Genomic DNA, 17572 nt, shown 5'->3' on the forward strand with positions numbered 1-17572 from the left:
TTATCCACTTAGACTGTGAGCTCAATGGAACAGGGACCTCTTTGCTCTTGTTACTTTGACACTAAGGGGGTAATTTATCAAAGTCCAAATTTATCTCAATATTTTCTGAAAAAAACTCAGACCAAAAGTGCACTGTTTTTTTTAAAAAAAAAAAACTCAGACCAAAAGTGCACTTGCCTTATTTATTAATACACTTTCCCGGAAATTTTGTTTGCAGGAAAAAAAAAACCGAAAAATATTGTGAAAAATATGAATAATATGAATTTTTCAGATTTTCCATCCGAAAACTCAGATTTTTTCAGATTTTTGCCCGAAAACCCTGAAACTTTTGGGTTATTGCACGAAACCCAGCGCAGATGAAAACATCTTTGGGACTTCTCCCATTGACTTATATGCAACCTCGGCAGGTCTGAGATGCCAGATTTTTGGATTCTGAGTTTTTCCATCCTTGGGGTATAATAAATCCTGAAAAATTTGTGGGGGTTTTTTCCAGTAAAAATTTTATACTATTAAAAAACACAATTTTTTCTGGTTTTTGGCATTTGGAGTTTAGTAAATAACCCCCAAAGCTCTTCATTTTTAATGTAACTGTACTAAGTATTTATTTGTATTATTGTACTTACCCCTATTTGTACTATTAATGTTTTGTTCCACTGTACAGTGCTGCATGCTTATGTAGTATATAAATATACACACAGACATACTGTACATCTGATGTTTCTAATAAATTCCTCCTGATACATCTCTTCCCACCCCTATGTCATGAATCCTACTGTTGTGCCCAGAAATACTTAGATATGTGTCAGATGTTTAGTATCAAATTAACATTTCTTATGTCATAGCTGGTAATTCATTTTCTGTTCATTCCAAGAGTCTGCAGTTTTAAGACAAAGTTTCAAGTTGAGAAGCTGTTTCCACCAGTACAATGTGGAATACCAAAGGTTCTAAACTACAAATGGGTAGAGCATAGAGCAGACTTTAGAAACTGTGCCATTACTATTTTACAAAGCACCAATTATAGGGATTGTATGCTAATAAGGCTTTTGTTAGAGAGTTGGGTAGTTGTGCAAGTTAGTTATGCAAATCATCCAAAAAACTATCCAATGTTTTTTGTGGAACTATGAAGTAAGAATATGTACAAGGAGAAACCTAATGGTGTGCTGAACCCAAGTGTGAATGTGAAATAGTTTGTAACGGTTAATTTGTATGTTCTCAAAGTCTGAACAAAATTGAATATATTGCAGGGCTTGGCTGTAGATGATGCTTTTTTTGGTACAGGATGACATGCCATTTTAAGAATATTTTCATTGTATTTTCATCCTTCTGCATTATGACTCTGTGCCCCATCTCAGCCTCCATCTTGAGCTGTTAAAGCTATCATCCACCAGTTTCATTACTCAGAGACCTCATGTATCACTTCTTCTTGATCTTTCTGCTTTTGACATTGTAGATGTCATACATTCTTCATCTGTTAGTCCTATTGTCACCGCTCTCTAATGCTAATGGCTATCCACATTGATGTTTATTTGCACAATGGTTCACAGGTTCTTCATTTCCCAGAGCATAGAAATCTTACAGATCCCTCAATACTCATTACAAAATTGAGATTTGTCCCAGCTGTGATAATATATATTTACAGCCTTTTTGTTGGCTGTTCACATTCTGTTTATAACACAACATAATCCCTAAATTGGCCCTACACATATCAAGGGGCACATTTACTTACTTTGAATTTCGAAGGTTTTTTTTGGCTACTTCGACCATCGAATTGGCTACTTCGACCTTCGACTACGACTTTGAATCAAACGATTTGAACTAAAAATCGTTCGACTATATGACCATTCGATAGCCGAAGTACTGTCTCTTTAAAAAAAACTTTGACCACCTACTTCGCCACCTAAAACCTACCGAGCACCAATGTTAGCCTATGGGGAAGGTCTCCATAAGCTTTTTATCGAAGGAAAATCGTTCGATCAATGAATTAAAATCCTTCGAAAGATTTAATCGTTCGATCAAACGATTTTTCCTACGATTGTTCGAACGAACGAATTGCCGTAAATCCTTCGACTTCGATATTCGAAGTCGAAGGATTTTACTTCGACGGTCGAATATCGAAGGTTAATTAACCCTCGATATTCGACCAATAGTAAATGTGCCCCCAAATGTCATACATAAAAAAAAGTTTTGTATGATTATTTGTATGTGAATGGTGGCCTACTGATTCCTGCTGATTTTGTATACTATGGATATCAGTTTGCTCAGGAATCAGGCTGATTTCAACTTTCCAATGCTGTCGGCTAGTTCATGGGCATATGACGAAGTGATGGGAAGCTGAAGCACTTTGCACAAACAGATAAAGCACAGAAAGGTGGCAATATTCTCTCACAACGTGTACACTGTTTGGCCCATGAGCATACCTGATCAACCCATGTATGGCTACCATTAGACTTCTATGTCATACCAATAGTGGCTTTCTGTAATGTATTTATAAACACATTAGGAAGTTGATAAATGAATAAGAATAAATGGATAACCTACACTGAAACTATAGAGATTAGTTGTGGTTGGCCACAGTCAGTTGGCAAAAAATCTTTTGCATCAACATGTGTTCCTTGCACTATTGTATAGTTGCACCACTGCCTTTCTCCTGCCTCCTGTTCTGAATTGCTGCATAGAAGTGTAGGCCCCCTGCCACAAGCCGCCTCTAGCCTGCATCACCCCCTACCCGCTTGTGCCTTTTTTCTTTCGACAGACCGTGGCAGGAGAGGGAGATCAGAGGCAGCGGTGACAGATTCGGGCAGGGAGCAGGTATGGTCTGGCGGAGCTCACAAGAGCCGGGGCCCACCAGGTTTTTCTGCAGTCTTGCTGGCCCAGTCCGACCCTGTAAGTGTCTATTGACACAGGGGAATCCTGGAGCTACTGTCACTTCCCAACCACGCAGTAGCTTTTGGATGTACACAGTGGCCGGTGTGAATCTCTTCAGCACAGCTGCAAAATACAATAGAGCACACAAATTACAGCAATTGGTAAAGTTCATTGAACGCAACTGAGTCAGTGGCATCTTCCCCTGGTGAGTGCAATTATGCTAGAATCATAGGAAAATATAGCATTGTGGGTAAAAACATGCAATATGTAAGCTAAGTGACCCCTGAATGACATTCTTTCAGTCCTTAATATTTCCAATCTTAGTTTTCCCATTAGGAAAACTTTAGAAACAATAATAATGTGTCTGGAATTCTGTAGCAGAACAGTGTTAATGACTCCACTATCTTATTCTCAGAAATGTGCATTTCAGGTAAATACAGGTCAGAAAGCAGGGCAAGTTGCAGAAAGAGGGGGAAGCCATGTAAATGAACCAGTAAACAGATCAGAGGTCAGGGAAGGCATAAAAAAGATAAGGCAAGTTGAGCAGACGATGAAGACAGGTGGTAAATAGTGACATAGTCCTGTAAACAGACCAACATCACCAGAAAAAACACAGAGATAAGGGCAGAAATCCTGGAACACTTGTAGATTGCAGGACCTCAAGAACAGGGATGTTGTTTCAATTACATTATTGGATGTGAATGATGTATAATCTTGGGTAAGCAGTGCAGAATATGTCGTGCTATACTGTATTTATTAATGAATACTAATAAACTCTTTTTTATATCTACCATTACAAACTTGCCTTTTGGAGACTGCGATCTTGCAGCAACTTTGATGCTAGTATTAGTGACCCCTTATTTTTTAGGGATTAACCTGCATTTAATCACTGGCGATCCCAACAATAAACAAGATAGAGATAATACAGGACTAGGGTATGCAATTGTTTTACAATTTTTTTACTTAAGCATGTACAGAATATTCCAAATATATATTATATATATTAGTGACCAGATGAAACTGCACTCAAAAACAGCTTGGGTTATGTTATGTACTTTGTTTGCACAGGAAATAGATTTCTGTATTTTGTAGAAATATATGGAATTGAAAGCCCTATAAACCTATATTTTCTTTTCTCTGTCAGTGCTTCACATAAACCTTTCTTTTGACATAATGTATTGATGGCAAACTGCAGCACATAAACAAATGTCTGCCTAGAGAGGGAGAGAGAGAGAGAATGAGCCATAGAAAATAGCTTCTCTGCAATGCTGAATGGAACCACATGATAATGCAGCAATATATGCTTTAAATTAGTCAGAATTGAGGGCCTTTAAAAAAAGGGAACCCTGTTTGATCCCCAGGCCAAGGTCATTGGATTTTTTTCTGCTCAGACACTGAGAATTACACACATTGCCAGCAAAATGCATTTCTGTGGGTTTGAAGCATGCTAATTAGCACATTTCCTAAATGTAGTTTCTTATGAATCACTGAATGATTTTTTTAATGCCTTTGTGCCTGAATAAGATTTTTGATTGATAGTTTCTAAATAGGATAGAATTGATATAGCCAAGGAGCCTGGTGTTGCCCTCTGCTTTGCAAAGCATTTGCAGGATTTGAGGAAGCAGCTCTCCAATACTACGGAGTGCCACAATGGCTTTGGTAAGATAGATAAGGTCCTGTAACCAACACTGCTAGTGAGTAAAAAATTTATGTTGCAGTTTCATTTGTCAAATGGACAGGCCTGCGATTTTGGGGTAAACAGGTGGCCGATTGAAGCTCACCAGCTTGCTTTATTTGTCTGTGCCCTTTGGAATGCTAAAGTTTTATTGTGTGTGATGTGTTTAAAAATCAATATTTATGTCTTTCTGTTGTTGGATTTCAGTCTCCTCATTATTTAATCCTCTGAAAGTTGTATGTTAGCAACATCTGGGTGGTGCAACACTGTAATGTAATATATCCCCTTTAATAGGGATATAAACAATTCATAATTGCCCCTAGCCATCAAAGTCTGGTGGCCCAAAGTGTATTATATATACATGGGAATCCTGCTTACAAAGGCAATGTCAACTGTCTCATATTTTTCAGAAGTCTCCCTTATGTTCATGCTTTACAGAGGAGGATCAGGAGGCATGATCTATGTTTTGGTTAACACAAAAGTAGTGGGAATAGTTGTAATGTGTTAAAATGGGCACAAAGTGGCAATAGTGTTAAGGCATTGTAAGTTTAGTGGTAGTTCAGACCGCAGCAACTAGAGGGTGTATTCAAGGAGAGAACACACACAGGGTGGGATGTTCCTGACATCAGCTGGAAAGGCACAGATAGAGACAGGGTCTCCCAGTGAGAAGTACTTGGTACTTCAGTTATACAGGTTAGCTAGTATGGGTAGCCCAGACCCCAATGAGGAGGTAGTGATCTAGAGGCAGTGGCTAATCAAATGATTGGGTGAAATTGCTAGCGGATACATCCTGATGCAAGGACAAGGAAATTCCTACCCAGAGTAGGGCAGAGGGATGTTGGAGGAATGCTGGACTGCTATGACCAGGAGGAGGCACATTCCAAAATTCCTATCCAGAGTAGGGCATTGAGGTGTTTAGTGCATGCTGGACTGCTAGGACCAGAAGGTGGTGCAAGGTCCTTGAAAAGAATGCATGGTCTGTGAAAACTGGGTTTGTGTATGCACTAGCGGAATGTTATCGATGCTTGTCATTGAAATCTGCATGAAGTCTGTCTGAGACAACCTGCATGTAAGCCTGCCAGGGAATCTGCATGAGTCTGGATGTGACCACTTGGATGTGAGTAGAATGTTTCCTGTGAAATAAAAAGTGTTTCCATCTTGCATTTAAGTGTAAGCTCTTCCTGGATTGGGTCTCACAAACTGTCAAGATTCTCATTGGATTATTCTCCCACTTCTTCCTTAAGCATTACTTTATATAGCACAGACACCATAAAGAATGATAAGATTTGTAATTTAGTACCTGCCCCAGAGGAGCTTTCAAGCTAAGGTCTTTTCATTATACATATAGAAATATATATACACAGATACACACTAGGGTCAATTTGATCAAAAGCCAATTAACCAACGAGTTTTGGAGTATGGGAGAAAACTAGAATACTCAGAGGAAAGCCCAATAAATATGTATGACTGCTGACTTAAATAATTAAAAATATAAAAAAGTAAACACACATTTTTTGTTAGGAGTGTCTGTGACACACACATGCTCAGTGTGCTTTGAGGCAGCTGTTAAGAAGCTAAGCTAAGGGGCTGTTGCAAATCATCAAGCAGAAAATTAGGTTTGCCTGTGATATAACCTGCTGCTACAGGGCTCATTATAAGATTCTGTGGCTAATTGTGTTGGTTTCTGAACTGCCATGTACCAATAATTATTTGCTAATAAGTCTCAGACATATATTGTGACGTTTCTATTCTGTATATACAGTATATTGTGAGTTGGTCCCTGAGATTACTAAGTGACAGCAGCACAGAGCATTTGCAGTGAATCAGCAGAAAAGAAGATGGGGAGCTATTGGGGCATCTTTAGAGACACAAAGATCTTCTCTGTTAAAGGCCTGTGGCTGCCTTGGGCTGGTACAGAAGCCCAAAACATAATGTACAACATTTATAGCTACTTCTTTAGTTAAGCTTTAGTTCTCTTTTAAAGGGGTATTTCACCTTAAAATTCATTTTTGAATATGACATAGGCAGTACATATAGTAGATGTGGCCCACTATTTGGTTCAAATCATTTAATCACCCTATCAACTAAGCAAATGAACCTTAATGGTACGGGACCTGAAAAGAAAGATAAGCAATCAAAATTAAGAATAACAGTCAAACTTGACCCTTTACATTGAATCAGTTTTTTGACTCATAGTATCAGTGACTCTAACAACTTGTCTTAACATGGTCACATAGGACTGACTTTGGCTGCAGTATTCATTGTTTCATAGTAAGGATGGACATCCTCTTGGGTTCATCTGTAGTTAAGTTTTTAGTCATATATTTTCCAAAATTATATGGTGCAGTGAGCCAGTGTTGGGGGCTTCAGACCACACTTTAAGTCAAGTATCTTTATATTTCGCTGTAGGAAGTACATTACACTGGCTCACTATTGCCACTGGAAAATGAGAAGGTATGACATTAAACACGTCTCTTTCCTCACTTCTAAGAATGAAACATTTGGTAAATGACACAGGATTATTTGCATAACACATATCTGTTTATTATTGTAGTTGGAAGGGAAATCAACTAAACTGATCATATTATTCATTCCCATTTTACTATGACACATGTGAGACTCATGGGACCTTCTCAGCATTCCTATCTCTGAAAGTTCCAGGAACTTAGAGAATTTTTAGAAAATAATTCTAGTTTGAGGCACCCAGTGGAACAAACCCCATATTATAAACAGCAACATATTGTAAGCTGTTTCAGATATTTCAAAATAGAGAAAAATTTTGCAGTCCATCAACAAGCTTGGGGTGTACATAGGTTGGGTCTCTGGCAGCTTGCTGGTTTCTTTACAAAACGTCACAGATGGCTAATTCTCCAAATCAAGGAAGTTAATAATTAGCACAGATTTCCATCTCAGCATATAAGAAATAACACAATACAAGCACTGTTTAAATAATGTCAAGCTGAATACATTTTAATAGGTGGGCAATGTGTTTGATAAGGTGGGCAATGTGTGGGGAAATTAGTGAAACTAAATACCTTACATGTCTAGCTGAACCCACTGTCTGTCCATCTCTCCCTCCATCTGTATAAAAGCTGGGCTGAGTGGTACAGGTCTGAAGCCTACCTCTACCCCAACTCCCACATCTGCTCATTTGCTGCCATCTGCTCCCCGTCATAATTTGCCATTCATTGGTCATGCCAGTACAACTATCCTCAGTGCTCAAGGCAGAGAGGAAGCCATATGAACTAAGTAAATCCCCCTTTGCCAGAATTGACACCTGCTTACCCTTAGTTCTGGCCTAGATTTTTATATCTCTATATTCTATCTTAAAGTGGAACTGGATATACATGTAAAGATTCCCTTGTTTGGCAAACTAGTGGATCTGATTCTAGTTTGGCCACCTACCTTCAGGTCAACATCAGATCATGCTACAAGAGTACAGTGACCCAATGCCATTTTCAAGTCTGCCCAACAGATATCTGGATAATTTTCAGCCAAGCAGGCAGCCCCAAGCACCCCATGCAACTGCCATGCAACTGCCATCCCATGCAACTGCCAATAAGTTGCCAGCTCAGTCTGGAGGAGCCAAATCAACAATGATATCGGCCCCTGTATGCCTATACGCTGTACACTTTTAATGACTTGATGCTTCTATAATTCTTTCCTTCCCACAAATAGATGGCCAGAGAACACTAAGGTCTAATGGCAGAGATTAAGGGGAACTCCACCAACAAACCTTTTGATACAAAAAAATGATACAAAATGTAATTATAATCAACTTTCCTATATATACAAAATAGCAGTACATACAGAATGAGTAACCCTAGACTCATCCTTCCTAGACAAAGTTATGGGCAAGTGGGATAAAATCAGAATAACTTATAGAGGTTAAAGGAACATACATTTGAATATCTATTTTAACTAATAACACAAGTGTTAAAATATAAGACCAGTGAGGCTGCTACTGTGTCTGTCTCTTCTTGTGCTGAGCTTTTGCATCTCTCATTATCTTCCATTCTGTGGTGCCAGAACATGATAAGAAGCCCAGTCTGAATGTAGCATATGCCAACATTAATCTATTTCAGGAAATATCCAAGCTATAGGATTTAAGCATACTATATAAGCCACAAAAGTTATCATTCTAAATTTAGCCTACAGCTTCTAATCTATCATTCTCAGTTTTAGAAATTATAAATAAATTCAACTAAAATTATTATGAAACAAAAACTGCTGTAAAGACTGTTTGCTTTGCAGTCCCTGATGTCTCATTCTTTTTGGTTACCCAGATTTCTTACTGTCTTCTCAGACTCTAGATGGAGAAGAGTTTATCTGAGTCTCTTAGAGACATGCTTTCTCTTTTGCACCTCTGGACCACACTTTGGTCTTCCAGTGGAGCTAGTTTAGGGTTTAAAGGATGGAGATGAGGTCTTTCCTGGGACATACCCAAGTCCTGATCTGCAGTCTTATGAAAACCACCAGTTCCATTGGAAGATAGTCAATGCTAGATTTCAGTAGTATAGAGGGGCAACTTCCCTTCTGTAAATCTACTGTTTCATTTTGGATCTTTATCTTTGACTGGGCTGAACGATCCTTGTCTTTCCTCTTTAGTGGAAGACATCACCTCTTTCAGTAAAGGCAAATAGGAAAGGAGAGGAAAAACACCTCATTCTGTGGAGGGCCACTTGTTTGGTTCACAATCAGAATCTGTTCAAACCAAGCAAAACAAGACTGAGGGTATCAAGACTGACATGAAGCTTTCTAGAGGCTGCATGCTTAAGTGGGAGCTTTGTAAGACCTCCTTTACACTGATCTGGTAGCTGCCCAAAACATCATCTTTTTCCAAATCATATCAGGAGTTTCTACTGACCAATTGTTCTTTTTTAAACTAGGACTGCTATGTGCACAGTAATAAAGGGATATGAATACATTTTTTTTAAGTGGTAATCAATTAGTCCTTCAGTCATTAATATAAACATCATAATCATATCCCTGTGCACTTTGTAGGTGGCAAATAGCTGCTTCTGGTAACTTAAAGAGCTGAAATTCTGATTTATTAAAATGGAAATTTCAGCTCTTCTAGTGCAGAGAGAACAATTGCTCAGGAAGACCCCTGAAACACCCCATGATATTTTACTGAAGCCAAACCATATGCTAGTCTGTCTGTGTCGCACAGAAAACGTAGCCCCGGGAAGATCGAGTATTTCTGCTAGTCTAGTCCAGTTGATATACAAGTTTGCGCTTCGAGGGAAAAAGAAAGTTATGGCTCATATAAAAAAGTATATTGCCAAGTAATAGTTCCAGTATTATCTGTAATGTTTCTTCCAGCTTCAGTCCCTTTTCTCTACTTTGATTAACTCTTTCCCTAATGTGATTTCCATATCAGCATCTCCATGGTAACTGATCTTGATCTTGCAGATTATTTACAATCCAGTTTCTTATGAGTCTTACTGAAGGTACCTGTAGGGCCTTCTTGCCAAAATCGATTTGAGTGAAGTAGATTGAAGGCAGAGCTGAAAGGCTGCCACAAACTATGAGTTCAAAAACTATGGACTTCTGCATTTTCCATCATATTGTTAAAGAACATGAAAACCCCCCATCAAAATGTAATCAGTGAGCAGCGTCTTTGAAATCTTCAAATACCTACCACTGTGGTTGTTGAAAGGTTAATAGTAAGGGTAAAGCATCCACTGAATCACTAAGGGTTCCTTCTTCTCCTCTAACCCACTCAGACCCCCTCCTTGGGAATTTGCTTTGGCTGGTGGCTACTGGGCATGCTCAGTTCTTCTCAACTCAGATTACATGTCCTCTAGTCTAGTAGCCAATGAAGAGATGGCATTGTTGTTCCCATAAAAACCCTGCTGCAGCTGTCTGCTCCTACTTTTAATTCTAACCTGCTCTCTTGATCTCAGTTTAACCCTTACAGTGCTCAAGCACAAGAACTTTTTGTGGATGTCAGTTCTGCCTGTATAAGCCTGCATTGTTCATTGCATAAATTTTACAGTGCACATGTGCTGTTTGCAGATGTAATGTCACTGATGATGTGTCAGAGGAAAAATGGCTGCCAGTAGAAACCTGCTATTAGTTTTAGAAAAATATGATGGTGTGGTGAACAGAAGAGATATATGCAGTATAAATGATGTGGTTCAGGTAGGGGAGATGTGTCCAATTTATATACATGATATAAAAATGTATGGTTTACATGCACTTTAATGGTAAAACTTGATGGAAGCTGTAGTCCAACAAAAATATTTAATTATTTAAGCAACCTTGCAAAATATCATTGCTTCCTAGACCAGCTGTCCAATTGATGTTGAGTATAATCCTGTAAGAATCCAGCCTGCTCAACACTGTCTATTTTTGGGTTCATATTATTATTGCTTAATGCAATTATTTTCCAGCGTTGTACACCTGAACAGCATTATGTTCCTGTTCTGTAGTTTGATGTAATGTATTATGTTAGATAAAATAAGGCAGAGATGGTAAAAATGATTCTTACTGAACATTCTCACCGGACCATTCCCTTGCATATTTATTTGCCCTCTTTGAGAGCCGGGGAGCAAAAAAGATTTTGTTCTAGGAAAAGCATTCCTTGGCCCTTTATACTATGTGTTTCAATATACAATAAGAGCTTTCTGAAAAATAGTTTACATTCCAAAATAGGAGAGTCTTTCTGCTTCGCCTCTCCTCAGCCCAAGTAACTGGGATGGGTCATCCATCTTTGCAAAAGCCCAAAGCCTTGTTTGTGATGCCTTAAATAATAATCTGTAATGAGCTGGCTCCGTAGCACATTCATCTGTGAAAGTGTTGAAGGACGGCAATAATGTGCAAAAAACTTCATGACTTTCGGGGCAAAAGATAACATTTCATTCTTAGTGAAGTAGATGGGAAATTACCTAATGCACGCAGTTTGAAAAGCAGGCATTTCAGATGTGCCTGGATTTACCTAATTCTCCTTTAATCTATAGTAATTTGCAAAAATGTATGCAAAATGTTGCCTTTTGCAGGTTTCATGATTTTCAATGCACTAACTCAGCATAGGATGAGGAGCTTTGCTATAGAAGTTATTAAAGGGATATAATGCATTCATTACAATGCTACAGTATGGACTTCAACTCTCAGCATGCTCAGCTCCAAGGCTTTCCGATTTCATTTATGTTAATGTTAAATGCAGAATTTTTGTTTTCTTATTGCTAAAGAGTGGTATTGTACGTGCTGCACTAGTGATCCCACCCCTTCCCCTGGTGAGTTAGAAGTAAGACATCAGCTTTGGGTCTGTCACCTCAAAGTCTAGAAGCAACCTTTTTTCCGTATCCTCACTCACATGCTTTATTTACCAGTAGGTCCTTCCAGCTGACACAAGGTCACCCATTCCGATTAGAAGAAAGGAGGTTCCATCTAAATATTTGGGTTTTTTACAGTGAGAGCTGTGAAGATGTGGAATTCTCTCCCTGAATCAGTTGTACAGGCTGATACATTAGATAGCTTTAAGAAGGGGTTGGATGGCTTTTTAGCAAGTGAGGGAATACAGGGTTATGGAAGATGGTTCATAGTACAATCCAGGGACTAGTCCGATTGCCATTCAGGTAGGAATTTTTTTCACCCTCTGAGACAAATTGGAGAGGCTTCTAATGGGTTTTTTTTGCCTTCATCTCGATAAACTAGCAGTTAGGCAGGTTATATATAGACCTAAAAGGTTGAACTTGACTGACTTATGTCTTTTTTCAATCTAATTTACTATGTAACTATGTTGTTATTATGTTACTTAAGAGGGGGTCCTTAACACCATCTTATAAAGCTGCTCCTACACAGATTGATAAAAGTTGTTCCTCCAGACCCCAGCAGTTTTTTGTACAAATTGTCAGGTATTTGTTTGCTACATTTAGTTGGGCGAGGACCAAATATCTCCATAGGACGATTTGGATCCGATCATTGGGCCACCATAGTCAAAGATCTGCTCGTTAGTCAACCTCACATCCAGCTTAATTATCCCTTTCATACACAGGCTGGAAGAAGATATGACTGAAAATGTACCAGTCTACCACTCCACCACTAGGGTTGCCACCTTTTATATGGGTGGAAACAAGGGGCACAGCAGGTGGCATGGGGGTCAGAATAATGATGTTTAAGTCAGGCAAATGACATGAGGCAGAGTTTTGTCTGATTGTCTGATTTCTCGCAGACTCTGTGCAGGCAATATGAAAACAGGTTCTGAACTGGACACCCCTATAATGCACACATGAGGCACTGTAAAATATTCTATAACCCCTACTTTCAAATTTAGCGCTGCAGGCTGCTTCCAAACAAATCATATGATTTCTAGAAAACTGTGAGTTAAATTACTTTAAGATATGCTTTTCATCTTTAAATTAAATTGGAACAAACCCCAAAAGATAATAAACACAACCAACCATCATGAAGACGATTAATAAGAAGCCGAGTCATCTCAAAAAAAGCAGCCATAACCATAAGTACTGTACATTGCGTTAAACAGGAATAGATCAAATGTAGATGAGATTGTAAAGAAAGAAGTATTCTCCTTAAAGGAAATAAATGACAATATTATTTAAGTGGCTGTCACAGATTTTGCTTTCTTCTTTCATAAAAACAGTTAAACACTTAACAAGAGCTGCAATTTTTCTTGCGTCCTGCTTTATTTCCTTTTTATCTTTTTGCTGTTGAACACATGATGTCTGTATACACTTTAATGAAAAAATATTATTTTTATACTCTGTGTTATTAAACCCAGTTGATTAGAATGCTAGACAGGACTGTCAGTTCTCCCGAATTCTGTCATCAGCCCTATACTGCCACCCAGTGGCCATAGCAAATACAGGCATATTCCATATTTTACAGCTCAGAGCTTGCTATAGGTATATAGGTATGAGACTTGTTATACAGAATGCTCGGGACCTAGGGTTTTCTGGATAATGTATCTTTCTGTATTTTGGATCTTCATACTTTAGGTCTACTAGAAAATATTCTGAACATGAAATAAACTCAATAGGCTGGTTCTGCTTCCAATAAGGATTAATTATATCTTAGTTGGGATCAAGTACAAGGTTCTGTTTTATTGTTTTACATTTTTAAAAATTTTGATTATTTGGATAAAATGGAGCCTATGGGAGACAGCTAATCCGTCATTTGGAGCTTTTTGGATAATGGGTTTCCAGATAACGGATCCCATACCTGTACAATATTGATACCTTTCTATTCTTCTTCTTATTTATATATTAACAGTATGTTACAATGTGATTTACATTTTACCAGTGGAACTTACACATATGCACTAGGGTTAGTTTTTATCAGCCAAGGAGTGTGCTATATGTTTTTAGAGTGTGGAAATAACCCATTGCACACCCAAATGAACACAGGGAAAAACAGGAGAACATGAGAAATGAATGACAGACTTAAAAACAACTAAATCTTAGGCCCCCTGCAGAGGTCTCACTCCTGAATCTAACAACTGGGATCCCCATTGCTGCCTTTTCTCCTACCTGTTCATAAAAAATAGAGAGGTTAGTGGGCACTATCTTGTGCCAATAAATGTCCACTTCCCAACAACCTCCATCCAGGAGCATGGGCAGATAAAGTTAATACCAGATTGACCTGTGCATGGCCATGCCTAAGCCGAGCATATACTGAAAGACCCACTTGTTTGGTGTGGTCAACAAACTAGTAGATCTTTATCCAATATGGCCACTAATGTCTGCATCCATGCACCAAATTAGATGATTTTCAACCAGATGTAAGTCAGACAGGCCACAGGGAAGGCCCCATACGTGAGCCAGTATGTCTGTAGGGCCATCTTTAAAAGCACTTAGTAAGTCCACATCACAAATGATAAATGTCTTATACAAAACTATATGGGTTGCACAGGTTACACAGCAGAAGTTTACTGCCCATCTTGCTGAATCAGGTCTTCACTATTTCAAAAGACAGCTAAAGCCCCACCAAAAATATTTTTTGGGTTTGTTCTTGACTGCATAGTGCGAATGTACATTGGAAGACATGAAACAGTTCATTGACAAATGTTCACTAGTACAGAGGTTTTTAATTTTGCTGCTGCATTTTAAAGTCTGTTGAAATGCCCCTACTCACTACACAGAAAATCATTGATTATTTTCATGTGTATTCTTTTGTAACTCCAGAGGTACATTTCCTTTCCATTCTAGGGAAGGATTGGGAGGAACACAGAATTCTCCAGGGACAAGGATCAGATCAGTATCCAGGAGGGATGGATATTCCTTAAGTGCATTCCTCAAGGCAATCAGTCAAGCTTAAATTAGGGCCCCTGACAGCAAAACCCTGTCTTACTGGTTCCTTTGCTTTTCTGTGCTTTCTAGAAGGAATACATTATTTTTTATATAGCTCTAACATATACCACATCACTCCATTGGTATTATACATCATTTAACTGCCCCAGCAGAGCTTACAATATAACATGACAGCTCCCAGTTTACCATCCTCCTCCTCCTCTTCATAGCTACAACTCTTCCAAACATTCTCAGCAATCTTCAGAGCTGGCATTTGCCATTCTGAAAGCTGACTTACTATGAACCATATAAGCAGATCCCTTCTTTGTGATATCCCCCCATCATATTGATTAAAAATGAGTTGGGCAGAGAGAAAGTCAGTATAAAAGACACTGAAAGTTCAAGGGCAAAGTAGGAAATACATGCAGATGCAGAGCTAAAGACGGTGGGGAAGGGAGAGTGAAGAGGGTCAGCGAATATGTAGAAAGTGGCAGCTGGAATTCATCTCCTCTGAAGTATCAGGTGGCCAATGGCAATGAAGGGGCCAGAAAGGGGAACGTAAAGGAGATTACAGGCTTTTATTATTTTAAATTGAGATGTTAAAGGAGGCATAGGATTCAAAATGTCTTTTGTGCCCAATGTCCTCCAAAGTAAACATTCTCCAGTGAAAATTCCATCAGCAAATTCTCTTGCATCTGTAATCAAGCTTGGGATGCCTACTTCGGAGAGCTAGAGACAGAAAAAGAGTCAGTTTTAGGTAATATGCATTAATGCAAAAAAGTCCATTACGTTCTATCTTTACTCAAATTATCTTGACACTCTTGTATCAGCTGTAATGAAACAAACCAACCTGGCTAATGTTTAACAGGTTGGACAATAATACATTATATATGGCAAGGCTAAAGCAAATTCACACCAAAGAACAAATGAGTTGCGACTGTAAGATAAGGCGTGACGCAGCCCAACAGCACAATTGTTTTATTGCTTTATTTTCTATATTGTTAGTTCAACATCAATGGCTCATACTTTGCATTTCATCCGGCTGGTGGAAAATATTTGAACTAGGCTTTATCTAGACCTTATATGAACTAGACCTTCCCATGGGTTATTTAGGGCTTGGTCTCACTCCTGTATAACAAAAAGTATTGTGGAGATACATAAACTCAATTATTTCTGTACATAGTATGCCAACAAATTTAATGATTTCATGAATTTGGGCAAATGCTGACTTTTAGGGTGGTGCCAGCAACTATTTTTACAAAGCCCACAGTAGAAGATGAACCTTTTGTAAGGACCCCCTTTAGCTCAAAAGAAGGTTACAAATATATGACAAAATAACTATATCAGCCATTTAGCCATGCTTCCAACAATGGGCCAGATCCAGTTCAGTGAGAAAAAGGTTTATCACGTGAAAACTCATGGACAAGATTTAATTTGAGATGTACTTCAATTAAGAAAAACGTATCTCACTGTTTATTACATTAAAGACTATGGGAAAAAAACTGGAACTGAACTTGGAGAAAAGTTTTTTCTCCTCGAATATCTCATCCAGGAGTTTTCACGTGATAAACCATGACATAACTTTTTATCACTGAATTGAATCTGGCCCATTATCTAGTACAGTGCAACAAGTGCCACCAAGAAACCTCACTCTGGTTGACCTTCATCCTAAGATTCCAGGAGTATCTAGGGCTGAAAATAGACATTTCCCCCAAATCTCACTGTACCTCGGTCTGAGCTCCCCAGTCAATTTTCTAGCTACTGTTTTAGGGTGTTAGCACATGGCTCAGACTATAGCTATGACTATAGCTCATTAATGCATGGTTTGACAGCTCCTTTTGATGCACAGAATCTAGGATTCGGTTCCGGATTCGGCCAGGATTCGGTTCCGGATTCGGCCAGGATTCCTATTCAGCCAAATCCTTCTGCCCGGCCAAACTTAATCCTAATTTGTATATGCATGACTTTTTGTCACAAAACAGGAAAGTAAAAAATGTTTTTCTGGTCCCACCCCTAATATGCAAATTAGGATTCGGATTCAGTATTCTGCCAAATATTTCACGAAGGATTCAGGGGTTCGGCCAAATTCAAAATAGTGGATTCAGTGCATCCCTACCTTTTTATGACATTTGCTTTTACCAGCCCCTTTAAGAATATAAAGACATAACCCTTGCCTGCAACAAGGCAATAAAGCATAAGCAGCATAAGCATTTAAAATGTGGACTCCATTAGACTGCAGGTTTGCCTACCTATATCTGTTCAAGGCTGTACTTCACACAGATAACACAGTTGAGATAGAAGTCATACTTCCTGACTTATTAGAAAGATAGTACATGACTATAGTGTTACCTTAGTTAGTATGACTAAAAGTTCTATGCTATACCATAGTTCCTAGTAGCTGTCTTGTAAAGGACAGAATACATATAACCCCCTCATTTGCTTTATGATGATTGGAGATTTGAAGCCAATTCCCTCAGTATAATCTTTTGTATTATTTTTGTATAAATTAATTAGAGGCACATGTGCAGTTGTCGCAAAACAGAAAATTGCTCCAATTGTGCATACGTCGATACAACGGTCTCATTCCAAAGATTACAGAAGAGAATAAGATGACGCCCGTGAACTCCGATGCCTGAATCTGCAAGAGAGGTAAGTAAAACGTTAGGGGCATTTGCCTGGGGTAACACTTAGGCTGGGGGGAAGAGGGAGGGGGGTCTATGTAGGGTAGGAGAGTAGGGTTTTTTAACTTTAAGGTTGAATTCTACTTTAAGCAAGGGCA

The sequence above is a fragment of the Xenopus laevis genome, chromosome 9_10S (genome assembly GCF_017654675.1).
Source record: "Xenopus laevis strain J_2021 chromosome 9_10S, Xenopus_laevis_v10.1, whole genome shotgun sequence".
NCBI lineage: Eukaryota > Metazoa > Chordata > Amphibia > Anura > Pipidae > Xenopus > Xenopus laevis.